The sequence below is a fragment of the Haliotis cracherodii genome, unplaced genomic scaffold (genome assembly GCF_022045235.1).
Source record: "Haliotis cracherodii isolate W230 unplaced genomic scaffold, xgHalCrac1.p SCAF_24, whole genome shotgun sequence".
NCBI lineage: Eukaryota > Metazoa > Mollusca > Gastropoda > Lepetellida > Haliotidae > Haliotis > Haliotis cracherodii.
The window spans coordinates 5,857,657-5,866,255 of NW_027266280.1; positions in this window are offsets into that span (position 1 = coordinate 5,857,657).

Below are 8,599 nucleotides of genomic sequence, written 5' to 3' on the forward strand. Positions count from 1 at the left end.
CTTGATATGTACTTATATACAGTTTAGTATTTTACCACATCTGTGATTAGTCAGTGTAGTATATCTAAATCGTTCTAATATTTATTGGAACTCTCCCGACATAGTGAGGAACAGTCCTTGGGACCTCTGAAAAACAAATCGTTACGATTTAAAAAAGAAATTAAACCAGCAAGTACGAATGTCATATGTGCTGCTAAATACATGTATTGCATCTACATTTCATATTCTTATACCGTGTGGTTTCTTAGGTGGGGTGGGCATGTAAGTGGTGAGTAGGACGGGTAGACGACAGCCAATGCACAATGGACGCTTGAGGCGTCAGTTCTGATGAGCAGATAGCATACGCTGAATTATCTTATCGTGTGGATAGAGGGTTGTACTTAATTCTAAAGAGACATGCTAAATACAAACCTTAATCAGATACATTTCCTTGGGCATTTTGTTGAGAGGTCTCCTTTGTGATTGGTACGTTTTCGGGGCAGTTGCTCTAGTCGACACATATGACACCAACCAAATGTTTAACCAACGACCATGCGAATACATTTCGGTACTTACCAAACGCTGTACTCGATACCCATTGGCCATCTGAGCACACGTGACAGTTATCAAGTGGGTGAGGGGAACCAGCGGGAACACAGATGTCACCATTCTTACAGGCCTGGCTCTGAATCAGATATTTAGTCACGTCTGCAACAACCGCACAGTGATGTGAGTGAGTGAGTGAGTATGGTTTTACGCCGCTTTTAGCAATATTCCAGCAACATCACGGCGGGGGACACCAGAAATGGGCTTCACACATTGTACCCATGTCGGGAATCGAACCCGGGTCTTCGGCGTGACGAGCGAACGCTTTAACCACTGGGCTACCCGACCGCCCCCCGCACAGTGATGAGAACAAATTATTCATTCAATGCACAGTAAAAGCACAAGGACAATACCACTCATTAAGCATATCATAATACAAACTAATTACTTTCTATGTCCTTATGTTTCAGTGCAATTTGTTCAGATTTTAGTACATATGCCAAAACGTCACATGGAAGGAACACGAAATTTCCGGTACTGAAATGTGGTATTCAAGAAGACAAGAGGAGATGTGTAGATCAATTTTCACCCTGAATATTGAGCCTGGGCCTATCTTCGAAGCTTGGGCTCTTCAAAAAAGAAACACAAAGCCAGATTTGTGTGAGTTTGGAAAATACATTTGAGAACACTTGGTGATTGTAGTCATCTCAGTTATCAGTACATAGAAAAAATCCAAGGTGAAGGTCAGCAACCATCATTAACGCGTATGGCCCCCGTTGGAATCGATAGCGGCCTAACATCTCCTGCCCATGGAAGAGACGAGTATGCAAATGACATCATATGGAATGGTAGCCCACTCGGCCTGCAACGCAAAAGCCAACTGCTGCAACGTCTTGGGTTGTTGTTGACGTCGGCGTAGCCGTCTATCCAATTTATCCAAAAGGTGCTCTGTCAGGTAAAAATCCGGAGATCTGGAGGGCCAGCGGAGAACATCAACATCTCTTGCAGTCGTTGTTGCCGATGATGTTGACTCAATATGACACGTCGAACAGGGCGTCTTGCTCGCAGACCTGCTGCTCTTAAACGGTTTCTCCGCAGTCCGGCAGTTGAGGTGGCTGTGGTCGTCCTTTCACGTAGGTGGCACAGTCGGATGTAGCGATCTTGGGCGGGGCTTGTTTCTCTTGGTCGTCCTGACCTTGGCCAATCACGCGTTGACCAATGCTGTTGAAACTGATCCCATAACCTTGTGATGGTGCTGGGCGCCACATTGAAAACCCTGGCTACAGCTGATCGGGATTCCCCTGCCTGCAGCGGACTCTGACTTTGTTTCTTTGCACTTCTGTTAATCTTGGCACGTTGTTGAACTGTCACTGTTCGATTGACGCAGATGCCAGGCACTCATAAACTCTGCACTTTAATACTGTTCATAGTGCTGCTGCACGTGCAATACTTGCATATCCATAGCCCTTTTGTTAGTGCACTGGATGCGTTCTTCCGAACCGTACGTGTTTCCCGAATTATGGTTTGCATGTCCTTGTTGTGATCATTTTGATCCGAGATATTTGTCACTGGCAAAAAGGGCAAATGGAGAAGAGGAATCTGTCGGAATGTCTTTCAGAGTGGGTTAAGTCAGTAGGTGACGTCATTGGTAGAATGCACAAAATGAAAAAGAGCAAACGGAATTTGAATGAAACCATTCTATCCGAGGTTGTAGTTGTTCCTACTGAGAAGGCCTCAACTGACATATACATTATATGTTAGCATCAATACATCAATTGTTTGATCACAGAACAAGTATTACGATGGGGCAGGATTTGCTCACCTTTCCGCAAACACTTGGTATTGTCTGTTAGATATGCTCATGATATTGTCAGAATCATGCAATGAATATTTCTTATATATATGGAAAGGGATTTACCACAAATCTGCAAGTGACGACGTTGTTATTGACATCACACTCCTGACATGTTGAGTTGAAGATGACGACTGCACTTTCATCACTGAATGTTTGACCATTATTGGAGACTGAGACCAGGTAACCACGGGCAACGGTGATGGAGACGCTAACTTCAAGACGGGCAGCAGGCAGAGAACAGACGCCTTCAGCAAAGCTTTCCACTGCTAGTGTCCGAGTGAAAACTTCACCATAGGTTATGGTATTGTTGTTGTCTATCTGTAAATCAATGTCTACACAGTTAACACATTTAATGTGTGATTTCATTAAAGAGGGTTTCTTAATTTGCCCATGACAGTGCTCAATGTAAACGAAATACAGCTGACGGTCAACAGTTTCTGATCGTGCTATCAGAATTGTTATTTAAGTATGTTTTGCATGAATACTAATGAATAACGTCTACATGTGCATCAGTATCCACTAGAAACTAAATGTACGAGCGTATATCTGAATCTGCAAGAATGAATGTACTATTTTATATAATTCTTGCAATATACAGCACTTAAATTTACTCTTGATTCCAATTTGTTTGTTTGTTTGTTGTTCAACGCTGCACTCAGCAATATTCAAGCTTTATGACGGCGGTGTGTAAATAATCGAGTCTGGACCAGACAATCCAGTGATTGACATCATGATCATCAACCAAGCCTGACCACCCGATCCCGTTAGTCGCCCCTTGCAATAAGCATAGTCGCCTTTTACGACAAGAATCGGTTGCTGAAGACCTATTCTACTAGTCTATACCCCGGATCTTCACGGGTCCTTCGTTCCAACTCTGATCCCTGTATACCTTCAAAGAACAAAAGTATTTCTAATATATTACAGCATCTCAAATGAGCACACACTATACACAGCAGAATCCTGATCATTGGGACAAAATTGGATATCATCATAAGAAGAACCAATGTTCGTTTTCCTCATTCTCGTCATTGTAGAGGGGCGGTGGGGTAGCCTTGTGGTTAAAGCGTTCGCTCGTCTCGCCGAAGACCCAAGTTCGATTCCCGACATGGGTACAGTGTGTGAAGCCCATTTCTGGTGTCCCCCGCCGTGATATTGCTGGAATATTGCTAAAAGCGACGTAAAACCTCACTCACTCACTCACTCGTAATTGTAGAGCATTACAGTACATACTGAACAGAAATGGCTGTGTGGAGGCCATAATAACTACTGCGGGGCCCATATTGGAAATCAGATTTGAACTTCTTGAATAAATTCAGATCTTTGGTGGGAACAAACTTGTGAAGTTAAAAGCTTCATTGGTCAAGTAATTTCTGAAGAGATGATATTTGCAGTGTGAGGTAATGCATTGTGACAGAATGAGTGAGTGAGTGAGTATGGCTTTACGTCGCTTTTAGCAATATTCCAGCAACATCACGGCGGGGGACACCAGAAATGGGCTTCACACATTGTACCCATGTCGGGAATCGAACCCGGGTCTTCGGCGTGACGAGCGAACGCTCTAACCACTAGGATACCCGACCGCCCCGACAGAATGTATGAGCATGGCCCAAACTGTCTGAAGTCAAACTTACCAATATAGCGAAAAACGGAACACATGTCTTGAGCCCCACTACGAATTAAACATGTACTAAACATCGTTACATTTTGACTGATTATTGGCATGTTACGTTTCAGCTTTCTGCAATGTCAAAGGACGAAATGTGCAAGTCGAGGTAACAATTTAAAATATTGAAAATCGGATTTCGACCTCTTATAACAAATTCAGGTGGCATCCTTGGTAGGAACAAGCAATTGTATTTCAGTTTCATAAAGGAGAAGTTTACGTCAGATGACTTAGATGATGTTTTTTTTCTCCAATATGGCAAAACTTCTGCCTTGAAGAAGCTGAGTCCTTCACCTGGTGACCATCCTGCGCGTCTTTGTCTTTACGTTTTTATCAAACATTTTTATCTTCCAATATATTGAAATTACAGTTTTGATGCATTGCATTTTGGAGAATAAGGCGAATATGTGAAAGGTTAATTGACGCCGAATAACGACTTGCAACGACTTAAACATTTCAGGCTGGATGAGCTAAAAATAATAATATTTATCTTTTGTTTCAACATTAACATAATGAATAAAACATACCTCGAAGAATCTAGTGCGACAATTACTGTAACTGTTCTCCAAGATATACTCTGTAAGCACGTGGCTGACGTTGCAGGGGTGAGAGGCAACATCGCAGACACCGTCCTCCCTCAGGCCAAATGTTTTTGGCGGTTCAGAGATGTCTACAGAGCAGTCTAAGGCTCCATATCCAGTCTCACACTGACATTCGCCTTGTGGAGAAACATACATATTTCACTAACAGTGAATAAAGAGATGACACTGAACCGACTCACTTGATTATGGGCTAACTGCTCCCACTGAATAAATGACTATTTACCTTTAACGTACATGTATCAGAAATTCATATTTGATTGACGAAGCCAAGAAAATACAATGAAGTCATTTGTTTTGTCTTTTGCGACGAACATAGATACAATGATGACAATTGAAGATCTCAAGCTATTATATAACCATTTATCATCTGATTCTGGCGCCACAAGGAGGGTACCTATGCACAGCAAATGTTTGGCTCCTGACACGACTTGGTCGCCAACATTCCACATCATACGGGGAAATGCCATCAGTGCAAAGTAAAGCTTTGGACATGTTCTCCTCGTCCAGTTAAACCATTGACATATACTATCCAAAAAAAGAAACGCATAGGTGTTACTGATATGTCAAAACGAAAATAATACCTATTGTATTCATATTATCGTCAAAATATGTATCAATATTGGTAAGAGCATCAATTGACACACTTCCGTTTGCAACAAATCGACTTTGCTTGAAAATGTTGACTTACATGTGATTTTCTAGAATGAGTAAGAAATGCATTGCCACAACGCAACAAGTGGCATCTTGCACGTTGAAATTGGGCAGGAAAAGCATGCAGTGTTTGGCAATAAAAGCAAGCTTGCTTTCGGAAATAGGTATTCGTTCAGAAGGCGTTTCCAAACTCAAATGAGCAAGCCACGTCTTGATGCTGCAGCAAGGAACATCACCATTGGAAGACTGCAGGCTGGAGAGTCCCATTCTTCTGTTGCCCGACCTCTGAATGTTAGCCAAAGCACAAAATCACGGCTTGCAGCTCGCTACAACCAAACAGGCACAACAAATGACCGTCCCCGTACAGGAAGACCTAAAGTCACCACACCAGCCCAGGATCGCTACATCCGGGTCCTCCATTTGCGTGACCGTACTGCGACGGGTGAGAGCACTGCAGCCAGTGTGCCAGGACTTAGGAGGATACGGACAGGCCAGACTGTACGGAACAGGCTGAGAGAACATGGACTGAGAGCCAGGAGACCCTACGTCGGGAACGTGCCACGTCGTCATCATCGTGCTCGTCGTCTCCGTTGGTGTAACAACGTGACTGCCTGGAACCTTCGCAACTGGCGACGCATTTAGTTTAGCGATAAGTCCAGATTCCTGTTACAGAGACGTGATGGTAGGAACCGGGTCTACAGACGTGTTCATGAACGTTATGCCCCTAACTGCGTGCGTCAAGTGGACATATTTGGTGGAGGGAGTGTGATGATGTGGGCGGCAATATCCTACACTGATCGTACCGATCTTGTCCACGTCCAGGGAAACCTGACGGCCGTACGCTACAGAGACACCATCCTGCTACCACACCTCCTGCCTGCCACTGACGTCCAACGTGAGATTTTCCAGCAGGACAACGCCCGGCTCCACACGGCACGTGTCACAATGACCTTTCTCGCTGCTAACAATGTCAATGTGCTCCCCTGGCCGTCCCGTTCCCCGGATCTTAACCCAATAGAGCACCTGTGGGATGAACTTGATCGCCGTCTCCGTCAGCGTCAACATCAACCCCAAACTCTCCAGGCACTAGCTGCATTTCTGCAGGAGGAGTGGCGGAGGATTCCCCAGGCCGTTATCCAGCGTCTCATCCAGTCTATGACAAGGCGTGTGAGAACTGTTATTCGTGCACGTGGTGGGCACACAAGATATTGATACTCCATTCACGTTTGAGGAATATTGTGAATGCTTTACCTCATGTTATGGACATCATTGTATAGACATTGATCTCTCCTAAACGGATGTAAAATTCCATGTACTCAAGTTTATTTCCAACCAAGTTATTCATGTTTGAATATACAACATTTTCTCAGCAAATACGGGTTATGCGTTTCTTTTTAAAAAAAATATATGTTCGAACGCAAGAGTATTTTATGCTGCCATACAAAATTGTAATGAATGCCATCATAGCCTCAACCAGAAAAGCCTTACCTTCTACACACGTTCCCCTGTGACTACATTCGTTGGTGCAGGAGACCCCCTGAAACTGCTCCCACAGTCTTTCGTTGTCTCCATTCGCTGCAACAGCTCTAGCAGCGACTGTGGCGTTCATCATGACCTTTCTGCCACATTGTTCCTTTGCTGTCTCCACGGCCATGTCGGAGAAGTATGTATCGCCCGTCAGCTATGGCAAAGTATAGTAGCTGCAGTACATGTTTATATAGCGGTACTACTGTCATTAAGAACAAAGAACATATCCTGAATAAGTAAATGAATGTCGCAGGAATCTAATATGTAGAAATATGAAACATTATTAATAAGATCAGAATCGAACATCTGCTGAAACATTTTCCGTTGGGTGTAAAAGGCAAAATAGTGATGAAAAATCACTAAACTTAAAGTGAGCCCCTGTTATTCAATATCATTTATCTTGTGTGGTTATTTCATAATCTCATTAACTCTTTAGGTACCGATTTATGGGCTAAAATTTGCGTTTCAACTGGGGAATCGATGTGTAACAATGTATAAATGAAACTTGACAGAGCATGGGTGCGATTACTCTGTTGTTGACAAAACAAATTTGACAATGGAACTTAATGAGCGGTAATGGTGAACGACGATTTGATATTTCCTCTACTGACATTTAACCTCTACTGACATTTAACAGTCAAGAAATAATATATGATAGCAAAGTATCACAAAAACACTTGTCAGATGTTCATTTTGAATTGGGACCATGCTTACTTAGGATGACGAATGGATTAACAATGTGGGTAACACCTAAGAGACCAAGAACCTATTCAAAGAATTTTAAAGTGGTGATCAGCTGTGTAAATGTACAAAACATTTATCGGATGGCAAGGAGGGGGTCACAATTAGTTTCCATGGGAATGTCTTTCAGTACTTTTTTGTACGTTTTTATCAATAAGGGAGTCCAGCATTACTCAGTAAACTTTGTATTTATTGCAAACATTGCGCCAGATTTTTGCACCAAATACTCTTTTCTTTAAAAGCACACTCTTGGCATAAAAAATATGTCTGGAGATAAAGGTGATCTTAGAGACTGCCTGGAATTCAATATTCTTGTATGGGGTGGGGAGAAATGGAATAGTATTTTTCAATCAGCTTTTCAAAAACAAACAATTGTTTTCTTTGAACGGAGGTGCAAAACAATTTTATTCACCCACTATACAGAACGATTCAGACCATCCAGCCTATCCATTTATACTGGGAACAAGAACATTTTCGGCATTTTTCGGTCGTCAGACTGCAATAGCATATATCTGGTCTTAAAGACATCTCTCTGTACGTGTTTAAAATCAGCTTTCGACGTGTAAACATCCTGCTTCGTATTTGATGAGTTATGAGGCAGATAAATTCAAAAGAATTTCACCCACATTAAGCTGACACGCCGTGATATAACTGGAATAATGTTAAAAGCGGTGTTAAACCCAACTCACTCACTCACTCACTCACTAGTAAATAAAATATCAGTGTACACTAGCTTGTCAAAGAGATATATCATGGACATTTTTTTTACCTGTATATCCAAAATGCAGTCCTGTTTACTCTGCTCTATGCTTGTTTCATCTATGTTTTGACACGTAGTTATGGCAGTAGAAACATTAAAGAGGCCTTCACAGTAGGTACGTGCTGACTGCTCTGTCCATCCTGTTGACTGGACGATATAATAATTCCATGTAATCAATAATAATTTTAAATTGCTTCTATCTGGACTAACCCAACACACGTCGTACAGGAATACGTGTAATAAATTGAAATCAGCACATTTGCATTATTATTCAC